The following is an 11,227-nucleotide window of genomic DNA, read 5'->3' as shown; positions in this document are numbered from 1 at the left end:
TGTTTCCTCTAGGAAATCTCCCGTGATAGCAGGCTGCTGTAGATGCCCCTCCATCTGCTCCCACAGCTGCCTGGATTTACCTTTACATGCTCCTTAGCACCCTGGCTGTTACTGTCCTTTAACTTCCACTGGACTCTGAGCTTCCTGGAGGCACAGGGGCTGTCTCCCGTCTGGACCTGACCCAGCTCAGGACGTGTAGGTTCTCACTCAGCAGATGTAAATGTGTGAACGGGTATGGGCTGTTCTGGCTTGGGATCTGGGGTGTGGGGTAGGAAGGGGGAGGGCGAGGGGCACTCTAGAAACCCACAAATAGGGATGCAACAGTCTTTAACACAGTGTACTGCTGAGGTTTGTACAGCCAGCAGAGATGGGGCTTTTCGTGTTGCCTCTGCGAACATACAAGTGATGTGTGTATCTCTATGTGCATCGGAAGGGAGGTGGTGAGCTAGTCTAGACCATGGGCAAAAGCAACTTGGTCAAGATGCGTTCACTTGAGTTTACTTCCAAAGCAGTGAATAAGCAGGGTGTAAGTGAGATAAGGACTCGGGGCGGGTGGGGAGGTATCTGAAGCTGGGTGTTCTTGGCAGCCTTGGTGGAGCTGGATGCCTGCCAAGGCAGAACAGCGTGGAGTTGTGGCCTGGCTGTCCCTTGTATACCCCCAGGCAAGTGAGTACCTAGAAACAGCCTCCATTACCATGTCATAGGTAATCTGTGCGCTGACAACACCCACATATCTCTACTCTAGACCTCCTCCCTGAATTTCAGACTCACTTACCCAACTGCCTACTCGCCATCTCCACTTGATGTCTGAAGGCATCTCAAATTTAATATCTCCAAAACCGAGCTTCCGATATTCTCCACCCCCACCCCAAATATGCACATCTGTGGTTGGCTTATCCCTGTTAATGGCGCCTCTCATCCTTCCAGTTGCCCAGGCCAAAAATCTTGGAGTCATCCTTGATTCTTCTCTCTCACACCCGTCAGCAAATCTGTGTGCTCTACCCTCAAAGACAATCCAGAGTCCAACTCCTTTTTACCACTTCCACCATCGAGTTTTCGGTCAGGTCTTCCTGGCCACCCCTATTTTAAATTGCTACCCCAGCTACAAGCTCGCTCCTTTCCCACTTCGTTTTCCTCTGTAGCTCTTACCACCATCTAACATACTGCATGTCTTAGTTTTCTTGTTTATTAGTTATTAAACTCCATGGGGCCAGGATATTTGTCTTTTGTAGCTGCAGGGTCTGGAACGGTGTCTGGTATGTAGTTTGAGTTCCAGTAATTGCTGAATGAATGAATGAATGAATGAATCTATGAATATCACATAGCAATTTTGCTGCTGAACAAGTCGGGTCACGCAAACATCTGGGTTCTGAGCCGTGGAATTCTTGCTGTGCCAGCACTGGGACAATCTTCCCTTACCCCTGCGCAGCGTCTGGGCATTTCCATTTATGCTCATTTGGTGGTTCTCCCAGGGTAGGCCTGGCCATGGCCTTCTCCAAGAAGGTCAGCACAAAGCAGCGGCCTCTGGGGAGAAGGGTCAGAGGCACTGAAGGCCAGGTCGGTCAGGCCCCCAGAGCACTGTGACCTGAGCTCTCTCCACACGGCTGGGGCTGTCTGGTGGAGCTGCTCTGGGGATAGCGCTCAAGGGAAAAAGGGAACTTCTGGCCTCTGAGGGCTCCCCGGGGAAAAGAACACCGAGTGAGCAGACGAAGGGGACTTGCGGGAGTGGAGCTGCCGGCAGAAGAACTAGTCTCCTGGTATCTTCCCTCAGCACCCGGCACAGTTCCTTGTAACCAACGCTATTCCATTTGCCGGACAGAAGCACCAACACTCAGTCACCGCAGACCTAGCAGGACACTTCCAGGACACGGCAGTGGCCCATCGTCTCTAAACAAGGCTTGGAGAGAGAGAGCTGGCTTGAAGGTCAGACCGGCTTGGCAACAGCTGCCCCTGGGATCCACCTGCCAGGTGCTCTTCTAAGGCTCGGGGGGCGGTGGGGGAGCGGGGCAAGCAGGACACCCAGAACCTGGCCCCTCCCTACCCCCAGTAACCAGGACCTGGGGAGATGGCCTGGCCTCAGCCTTCTCTATCTGCACGGGGACAAGGATGGTTGTTAATGCATTGAGAACTGGGTGAGGGGTGGAGCCCCTGCCCTGGGAAGGAGTGCTGCGCATAGGAAGAAAGAGGCAAAGTCCATCAGCCTTAGACTTCCCAGCTTCCCTGCCTCTGCCTGTGCGCCTTCCGTTAAGGCCTTGCTGACTCTGTCCTGAGCTAGATCTCCTTCCTTGGAGCCTTTCCTGACCTAAGGACATACAATGGAGAAAAAGATAGTCTCTTCAATGAATGGTTTTGGGAAATCTGGACAACCACTTGTCCAGAATGAAAGCAGACCATCATCTCACACCATACACAAAAATAAACTCAAAATGTATCAAAGACTTGAAGGTAAGACCTGAAACCGTAAAACTTCTGGAAGAAAATATAGGTAGTACACTCTTTGACGTCGAACTTAAAAGGATCTTTTCAAATACCATGTCTTCTCAGACAAGGGAAACAAAAGAAAAGGTAAACAAGTGGGATTTCATCAGACTAAAGAGCTTCTGCAAGGCAAAGGAAACTAGGATCAAGACAAAAAGACAGCCCACAAATTGGGAGAAAATATTTGCAAATCATATATCCAACAAGGAGTTCACCTCCACAATATATCAAGAACTCACACAACTGAACAACAAAAAAACAAACAGCCTGATCAGAAAACGGGCAGAGGAGATGAGCAGACCTTTCTCCAAAGAAGATATACAGATGGCCAGTAGGCACACAAAAAGATGTTCAACATCGCTATCATCAGGGAAATGCAAATCAAAACTGCATTAAGATACCATCTTACACCTGTTAAAATAGCTATACTCACTAAGACTAAAAATAACGAAAGTTGGGAAGAGCATGGAGAGAAGGGAACCCTCATACACTGCTGGTGGAAATGCAAACTGGTGCAGCCACTATGGAAAACAGTATGGAGATCCCTCAAAAAACTGAAAATAGAAATATCATATGACCCAGTTATTGCACTACTGGGTTTCTATTCAAACAACTTGAAATCAACAATCCAAAGTGACCTATGTACCCCTATGTTCATTGCAGCACTATTCACAATAACCAAGACATGGAAGCAACCCAAGTGCCCACTGACCGATGATTGGATAAAGAAGATGTGGTATATATATATATATATATATATATGTGGCATATATATATACACCCACTGGAATGCTATTCAGCTGAAAAAAAGAAGAGAAAATCATCCCATTTGCAACAACATGGATGGACCTAGAGGGTATTATGTTAAGTGAAATAAGACAGACTGAGAAAGATAAACACCATATGATTTCACTCATATGTGGAATATAAACAAACACATGGACAAAGAGAAAAGTTCAGTGGTTACCAGGAGAAGGGGGAGGGGTGGGCACAGGGCATGAAGGGGAGCACTTATGAGGTAACAGACAAGAAATAATGTACAAGTAAAATTTCACCATGATGTAAACTAATAGAACTCAAAAAAATTTTTTAATTAAAATTTTTAAAAAAGAATAAAAGAGGGGCTGGCTGGTGGCGGGCGTAGTGGTTAAGTCCACACGCTCTGCTTCGGCACCCTGGGGTTCACAGGTTCGGATCCTGGTGTGGACCTATGCATCACTCATCAAGCCATGCTGAGATGGCATCCCACATACAAAACAAAGAGGAAGATTGGCAACAGATGTTAGCTCAGGGCCAGTCTTCCTCACCAAAAAAAAAAAAAGGGCAAAAGATCTAAACAGACATTTTTCCAAAGGAGATATACAGATGGCCAACAGGCACATGAAAAGATGTTCAACATCACTAACTATTAGGGAAATGCAAATCAAAACTGTAATGAGATATCACATCACGCCTGTCAGAATGGCTATAATTAACAAGACAAGAAATAACAAGTGTTGGAGAGGATGTGGAGAAAAGGGAATTCTCATACACTGCTGGTGGGAGAGCAAACTGATGCAGCCACTACAAAAAGCAGTACAGAGATTCCTCAAAAAATTCAGAATAGAACTACCATACAATCCAGGTATTCCACTGCTGGGTATTTACCCAAAGTGAAAACACGAATGTGTAAAGATATGTGCACCCCTATGTTCACTGCAGCATTATTCACAATAGCCAAGACTTGGAAGCAACCTAGTTGCCCATCGAGGGATGAATGGATGAAGCCAATGTGGTATATATACACAGTGGAACAATGGAACACTACTCAGCTAAAAAAAGAGGAAATCTTGCCATGTGCAACAGCATGGATGGACCTTGAGGGTATTATGTTAAGAGAAATAAGTCAGAGGGAGAAAGTCAAATATAGACTGATCTCACTCATAAGTAGAAGATAAAAACAACAACAAACACACAGAGACAGAGATTGGATTGGGGGTCACCAGAGGGGAAGGGGGGAGGGAGGAGAGCAGAAGGGGTGATTAGGCATGCGTGTGGTGACGGATTGTGATTAGTCTTTGGGTGGTGAGCATGATGTAATCTACACAGGAATCGAACTATAATGGCGTACACCTGTAATTTATATAACAGTATACAGTATAAACCCACGTTACCTCAATTTAAAAAAAAAAAAAAAGGAAGGAAGAAAAGACTAGTTAAGAGCCTGAGATTTGGAGTCAGAAAGATCTGGTTTGAATCCTAACTCTACTACTTCCTAGCTTTGTGACCCTGGACAAGTTATTTAACCTTTCTGAGCCTCAGTTTCTTCATTTATTACATGAAGATAATACTTGTAGCCTCATAAGGTCAATAGGAATTAAGAGATCATTTTGTGGCAAAGCAATCAAGACAGTGCCAATATTTAATCAATAGCTGTTGTCAAAATGCCCTGTAGGTGCCCTGGGCTCTACCTACCTGGCCCTGCTTCATCCCACTGGGCTCCCGTGATGTCATCTACCTTCATGTTCAGACAGCCTCACGTTGTACCCCAAAGACACTTTGTGCACGCACTCCCCACCGGTTCACGAGGCCTAAAACTACGCCGTCCTTGCTTTGTAGAGTTGGGTGCTGTGGTTTCTCTGCCTGGTCTCCACAGGGAGAGAGACAGTAAAGACAGTCCCAGTTACCGACTCAAAAGCCATTCCCCTTTCTTCCTTGCTAAGAAAGCAAGCTTGATTTTGTGTGTGCCAACAAATACTCTCCTAAAAATACTGATTAAATATATATGTGAGAAATATTTTAGCATGAGGCTGTCTCTGTGACCTCAGGATGGGGATCAATAACAAATACTTTGTACTTTAATAGTAAATTAAGCAACAATCAAACAGGAAATTCTAGGAAACTGACAAGTGATTCCAGATGAAATCCGATAATGAGATAAAGAGCAAATACCAAAAGACAGAGTCATACAGATAGAAAAAAAAAAATCCATGATGTAAAGTATTTGAAAGAAAGAAGGAAAGAAAGAAGGAAACCCCCCATCCCTCCCTACATCCCTTCCCCAGGTTTTATCTACTCTCATCTTGGGTTTTATCCAATCTCATCTTCTGTGCATTCCTGAGAGGTGAGCAGGGCAGATTTTATGCCCACTTTAGAGAGAAGAAAACTAAGGCTGAACGGGCATCCTAAATTCAGGCAGCGCAACACAGGTCCTGCAGGGATGGCCAGTCCTCCAGGAATGAGTGTGGAAGGCTCCACAGAACCGCCCGGCCTGAACTAGCCCCTCTTCGCTCTGTACTCCACCTGATTTTCTTCACAGCAGTTGAGACTATCTGAAACTGCTCCTGCTCATTAGTGTTCACTGGTGCATTCCCTCCAGCTAGAATGCCACTTCCAGGAGAGTGAGGAGCTCGTGTGCTGTTCACTGCTGTGACCCAGAGCTTCGAACAGTGCCTGGCACGCACACGATAGGCATCAGTGATGGCAAGGTTGTTGATCCTTCTGGAGTGCAGGCAGTATTCTAAAGTCTTTACCCGGATGAGCCCCCTTGGCCTCACTCACAACCAAAGAAGTTATCATCACTCCCATTTGGCAGACGAGTCAGACAACAACAGAGAAGTAAAGTGATTTGCTCACCTGGAGATCAAATTGGCAGAGCCAGAGTCTGGAGCCATAGAGTCTGTTTTGAGCTTTCAGTCACCACATTAACTCTCCCTAATAAACGTTTGCTGAACGAGTAAATGGAGGAATCAATCTACTCAACATCTTTGTCTAAATGTGCTACAGGCACCATGGACTCAACATTTACGAAACAGAACTTGTCCTTTCCCCAAAGACTTGCTTCTCCTCCACCCTCCAGGAGGCTGGTTCTTCCTCTTCCTCATACCCCTGAGCAATCTCTTAGGAAAGCCTGTTGATTGGACCTCCTCACTATCACGCCACTGCTCTCTGCTAATCCAGGACACTCTCTTCTCCCATCTACACAATTCTCATGACCTCCGCTGTTGCAGGCCCTGCCCCTCCTCTCTATCCCTCCCCTACATTCTCCCAAGATGTCCAGGTCCTTCTTTTGCCCTTCAGAAAAAGCCGAAAACTCTTAGCTTGTCTCCCAAGGCTGCTCAGGTCTGCGCCCAACTTCACCCAGTACCATCTAGTCCCCTCTTCCAACTCATTCTCACAGACTCTCTTCTTTTCCCTAAACCATCTTTTGCTTTTCCACCTACTTAGAACGCTCTTCCCCGACTTTCCTCTCAGTAACTCTTGCTCCTTCCTCAGATCTCAGCTAAAAGTTCACTTCCTCAGGGTGTCCTTCCCATCCACCACAGCCACCGCCTCCACACTAAGCCAGGCCCCTGCTAACTCTCCCATCACACCCGCACTCCCCCTTCACCAACAGTCGCCATATTCATTATTAGTCACTTGTTTAATATCTAACGAATTTTCTGCTAGAAAGTAAACTCTAAGAGAGCAAAGATTGTGTCTGTCCTGTGTACTACAGATGCCCAGTAAGTATTTTATATTAAATACTCATGTTAATTTGTGAATTATAAACTCACTTTCCACACACACACACACACACACACACACACACACACGTCTTTTACAAAGCAGGTACCCAAAGAGTTAATTTTCACATGAAATAGGAGCTGTGTGCTAGTTCAGATGGAGGTCATACTTCTTCCTGGGGCCACCAGGGGGCAGGCAGTGTCTTCCTTAAAGACTGGTTCCTAAGAGGATCTTTGGTCTAAAGAGAACCAGCAGTAGACCCCACCTCCTGCCCACAGTTTTGAGAGACCAGAGGGTCAAACAAAGGGTGGGGACTGGACCTGGGTGAGGCTCATCACTGAAGCAAGAGGGCTTACATCAGCCCTGAGGAACACTGGGACCCGTCTGGAAGAGAGACTGTGGCACTCCTTCGACACAGGGGACTTCCCAGGGGTGAACTTCTGGGAGGTGACATTACAAAAAAAAGAAATTCATTCCTTTCTTTAATGCAGTAACCCTCACACTAAAAAAGCAGTCAGGAACCAAGGAAACGAAAAATCTATGTGCTTTAGACAAGTTGCTTTGGTCTACGGTGTTCAAAGCACTTCAGCGCCATAATCAACAAAGTGCTCAAAAATACCCAAACCTGTGAATTTCTTAAGGCAGATACCATCGCCCTGTTTTACAAAGAAGGAAACTGGCTCAGAGAGGTGAAGCGACTTGCCCAAGATCGCATAGGAACGTCCAGAGCTGCTGAAGCCAAACTCTTCTTATTAGTACCAAGTCCTTTTCCATTACACTGTTGTTAATAATTACTAATAATAAATAAATAAGTTTACTATTATTTATGAATAGTATTACTATTACTGTTATCAGAGCTACCATTCCTTGAGGGGTTACTCTGCCAGGCACTTGTACAAAGCATTTTACAAATATTGTATCATTTTAATGCTCACCATAAATCTATGAGTTGATATGAGAAAGAGAAAAGCAGGCCCTGCTTCCGAGAGCTGACTGGACACTCACAGTTGGCCTGTGATGTTCTTCCTCCCGACATAAACAATTTCATGGAACAGCAACATCAGACACAGTCGTTCTGTGCCCAGGAGGGATAAAGACAAAAACACAACCCTCTGTAATCACGTCTGAACACAGACAAAACGTGAGCCTCATGCAAGCCACAGAAACGACCAAGCCCTCCCCTGTCCTGGCTGCTAGGAGAGGCTGCTGCTTCTTTACCAACTACAGCTGTAACCCCTATCTAGTCTTCCCTTCATAGAGTCTAGATTAAGATGTCCAATCATAGAACTGCGCCACCTCCTGACAGCATCCAACCCAGAGCAAAGCCAGCTTCTTTCAACCCTCTCCCAAATCCTGTAAGTCCTTCCTAACATTCTCTTAATGAGATGCCAAATGGTCCCAAGGTGTGCCTTCTCCCTCGCTGCAGTGAGGAATAAACCCAACTCGTCCAACTGGGAACAGGAGTGTTTACAGAGGTCTGTGACTGGAGACATGGACAGGTAATATCATTCTCCTTATATGGTCAATAAGGAAAGTGAAACTCATAGAGATTGAGAAATTTGCCCAAGACTACGAAGTAGTGAATGACAGAACCAGCTCTATCGATGTTCTCATTTGTTTAACGATCCCTGCTGTTTGAGCACTCTGTGCCTTGATTTCCTCATCTGTAGTGACGCAGTTGGACTCTGCTCTCCAAAGGTTCCTCCAGCTCACATCTTCCCAGAGGCAAGGGGGTGGAAGCATTGTCAAAGGGGCTCCCCTTGGGAGTGCTGGGACCTCCCTTTGTCGGGGATCCACGAGCTTCTCAACAAGTCATTCCCACAGTGCCTTGCAGCTGGGAAGGTCTAATAATGAACTTGAAGAGTGATGCATCCTGGGAAATACCTCCAGGAGCCTTGGACCTCTGCCTACTACCTAATCCCTCCCCGCAGCCATCCTCTTTCCGTTGTTCATATTTCCACATTATCTCATTGCCACTCTCTTGTCCAGCCAGGGGACACAAGTCAGGAGGGTGACTGGGAGCTCTTACCCTACTGACCGTCCTCCTGTTCTTACACTTACCTCGCTCTTCCAAAGCAGAGAAGAGGCATCCTAGCAGTCGCTGCATAAATCGTAGGGAGCTGAAAAAAAGGGATTCCTTTCACTTCAAATCCTGAGAATCTGAAAGCTGCTGGAGGGGACTTAGCAAAATGTTGCACAAGAACCTAAAAGACACTTTGTGGGAGGGGGCACTTCCTTGAGTGCCATCTCCCAATCTCTGTGGAACTGTCTTAGGACAAAGACAGCAGACTTGATCAGTGGGTTTCCTGAGAGTAGAGTCCAGACCAGTGTAGAAAGGCAAGGCAAAGGTGAGGAGGACACTTACTGCTTCAATGGGAAAAAGAGTATTTGCATGATGGGAGCTGCCAGCTGGTACCTGCTGCCCAAGAGATAGTGAGCTCCCCGTAGGAGGAGGTACAAAGTTGAGCCTGGTTGACAAGCTGCCTTCTGTGAAATTCTAGGATTTAATGATTCAGAAGCCTTCCCCAATTTTTCTTCCAACACCAAATCCCTCCTCCATCCCAACATCTACACGACACTGTCACTCACCTCTGATGGGTCCGTTTCTTAGAGATGATAAGGCAGCTGGCTCACTCCCCAGGAGCTGTGACTAGCAGAAGGGAGCAGGAAACTCGAGCTCTGGAAGGAGAAGGGCTGGGGCTCTCAGGCAAATGAGGGGGGTCCCCATCTCTCCTGGGTAGCTCCTCTTTCTCTCCTCTCCACCCAGGGGACTCCCAGGTTCATGCGGATTCAGGGTTGGGTGGACTTTGAGGAACAAGTTGGGATCCGCTCATGATGCTCGACAGCTACTTGGAAACCCATAACAGACTCCACTGTGGGAAATGGATGGAAGGACAATCTTTTTTCTCATCTCCATCTCTTTGGCATGGCCCAAAGCTCATGTTTTCTCTTTCCTTTCTGCCTAATTCTCCCTTTGAAGTATCCAACTCACCCTTCAAAATTCAGCTCAAACGTTGCCTCTTTTGGCAAGCCAGCCTGATCTCCTTAGGGGAGAGCCAGGGTCTCCATCTCAGCTCCCACAGTATGTGTGCTGCTGGAACTCTGTGCTTCTGGCTGCCACACTGGGCGGGGAATTCTTTGAGGGTAAAGACTGTCCTGGTCCACAGGGATCCTAAGTGGGGCAGTGGGGTACAAGAAGAAAATATCTAGAAGCTTCTGCTTATTTGCTAACTCGTTGTTAGTACAATCAAGCTGATTCCAGCTCCTAGAGACCAACCCCTATACAGCAGAGCAGAACCCTGTCCTATCTTTTTGCAGCATCCTCTCATCTTCCGGCGCTGTCAGACAATGCTCTGCTGCTGTTCAGAGGGCTTTTATGGCCAATTTTTTCAGACTGGAGAGGCCAGGTCCTTCTTCCTAGTCTGTCTCAGTCTGAAAGCTCCACTGAAACCTGACACCATGGGTGATCCTGCTGGTATTTGAAATACTGGTGGCCTAGCTTTCAGCATCACAGCAACATGCAGCCACCACAGTATGACAACCGACAGACGGATGGTATGGTTCCCTGACCGGGAATTGAACCTGGGCCGTGGCAGTGAGAGAACCCACTCTTAACCATTAGATCACCAGGGCTGGCTTATTTGTTTCTAGCCTATCCTTTATTAAAATATATATTATTGAATACTTGTAATCTACATAATAGTACAAAAGTGTGCATATAATTATAATGACAGATACGAGAGTTGCACATTCAAACTTTTTATCAATATGGGTGTGAGTGATCAGACAGATCTGGCGGCTACTGTTTTGGTCATTACTGTCTCCCTAATAACTATCACAAAACAGGTACTTAATACACGAGAGAATGAATGAATGAACGAACATGATGTTGCCTGGGTTTGGTCTAATAATGGTCATGTTTGTTAGCTGGGTGACATTGGGCAAGATACTTCCCTTTCTTAGGCCCCAAATTACCTGTGAAGTAAGGAGGTTGGATCAGATTCCCTCCCAAATGCCTTCCAGGATTAATGTTTCTAGGTCTGAATCACTCATTCTCCAGGAGAGGACAGTATAATTTAGTCAATAAGAAACCTAGCGAATGTTTAAATTGCACTATTTACATGCCAGGCTCTCTGTTCTAAGGGCTCAGCATGTTCATTCATTTAACCTCTCAACAACCCCTTAGAGGGGGAAGACAGGCACAGAGAGGTTCAGTAACTTGTTCAAAGCCACATAAATAGTGTCCTACCCTCACCCCTGGGAG

Source organism: Equus asinus, chromosome 15 (assembly GCF_041296235.1).
Source record: "Equus asinus isolate D_3611 breed Donkey chromosome 15, EquAss-T2T_v2, whole genome shotgun sequence".
Taxonomy (NCBI): domain Eukaryota; kingdom Metazoa; phylum Chordata; class Mammalia; order Perissodactyla; family Equidae; genus Equus; species Equus asinus.
This window is presented reverse-complemented; position numbering follows the sequence as displayed.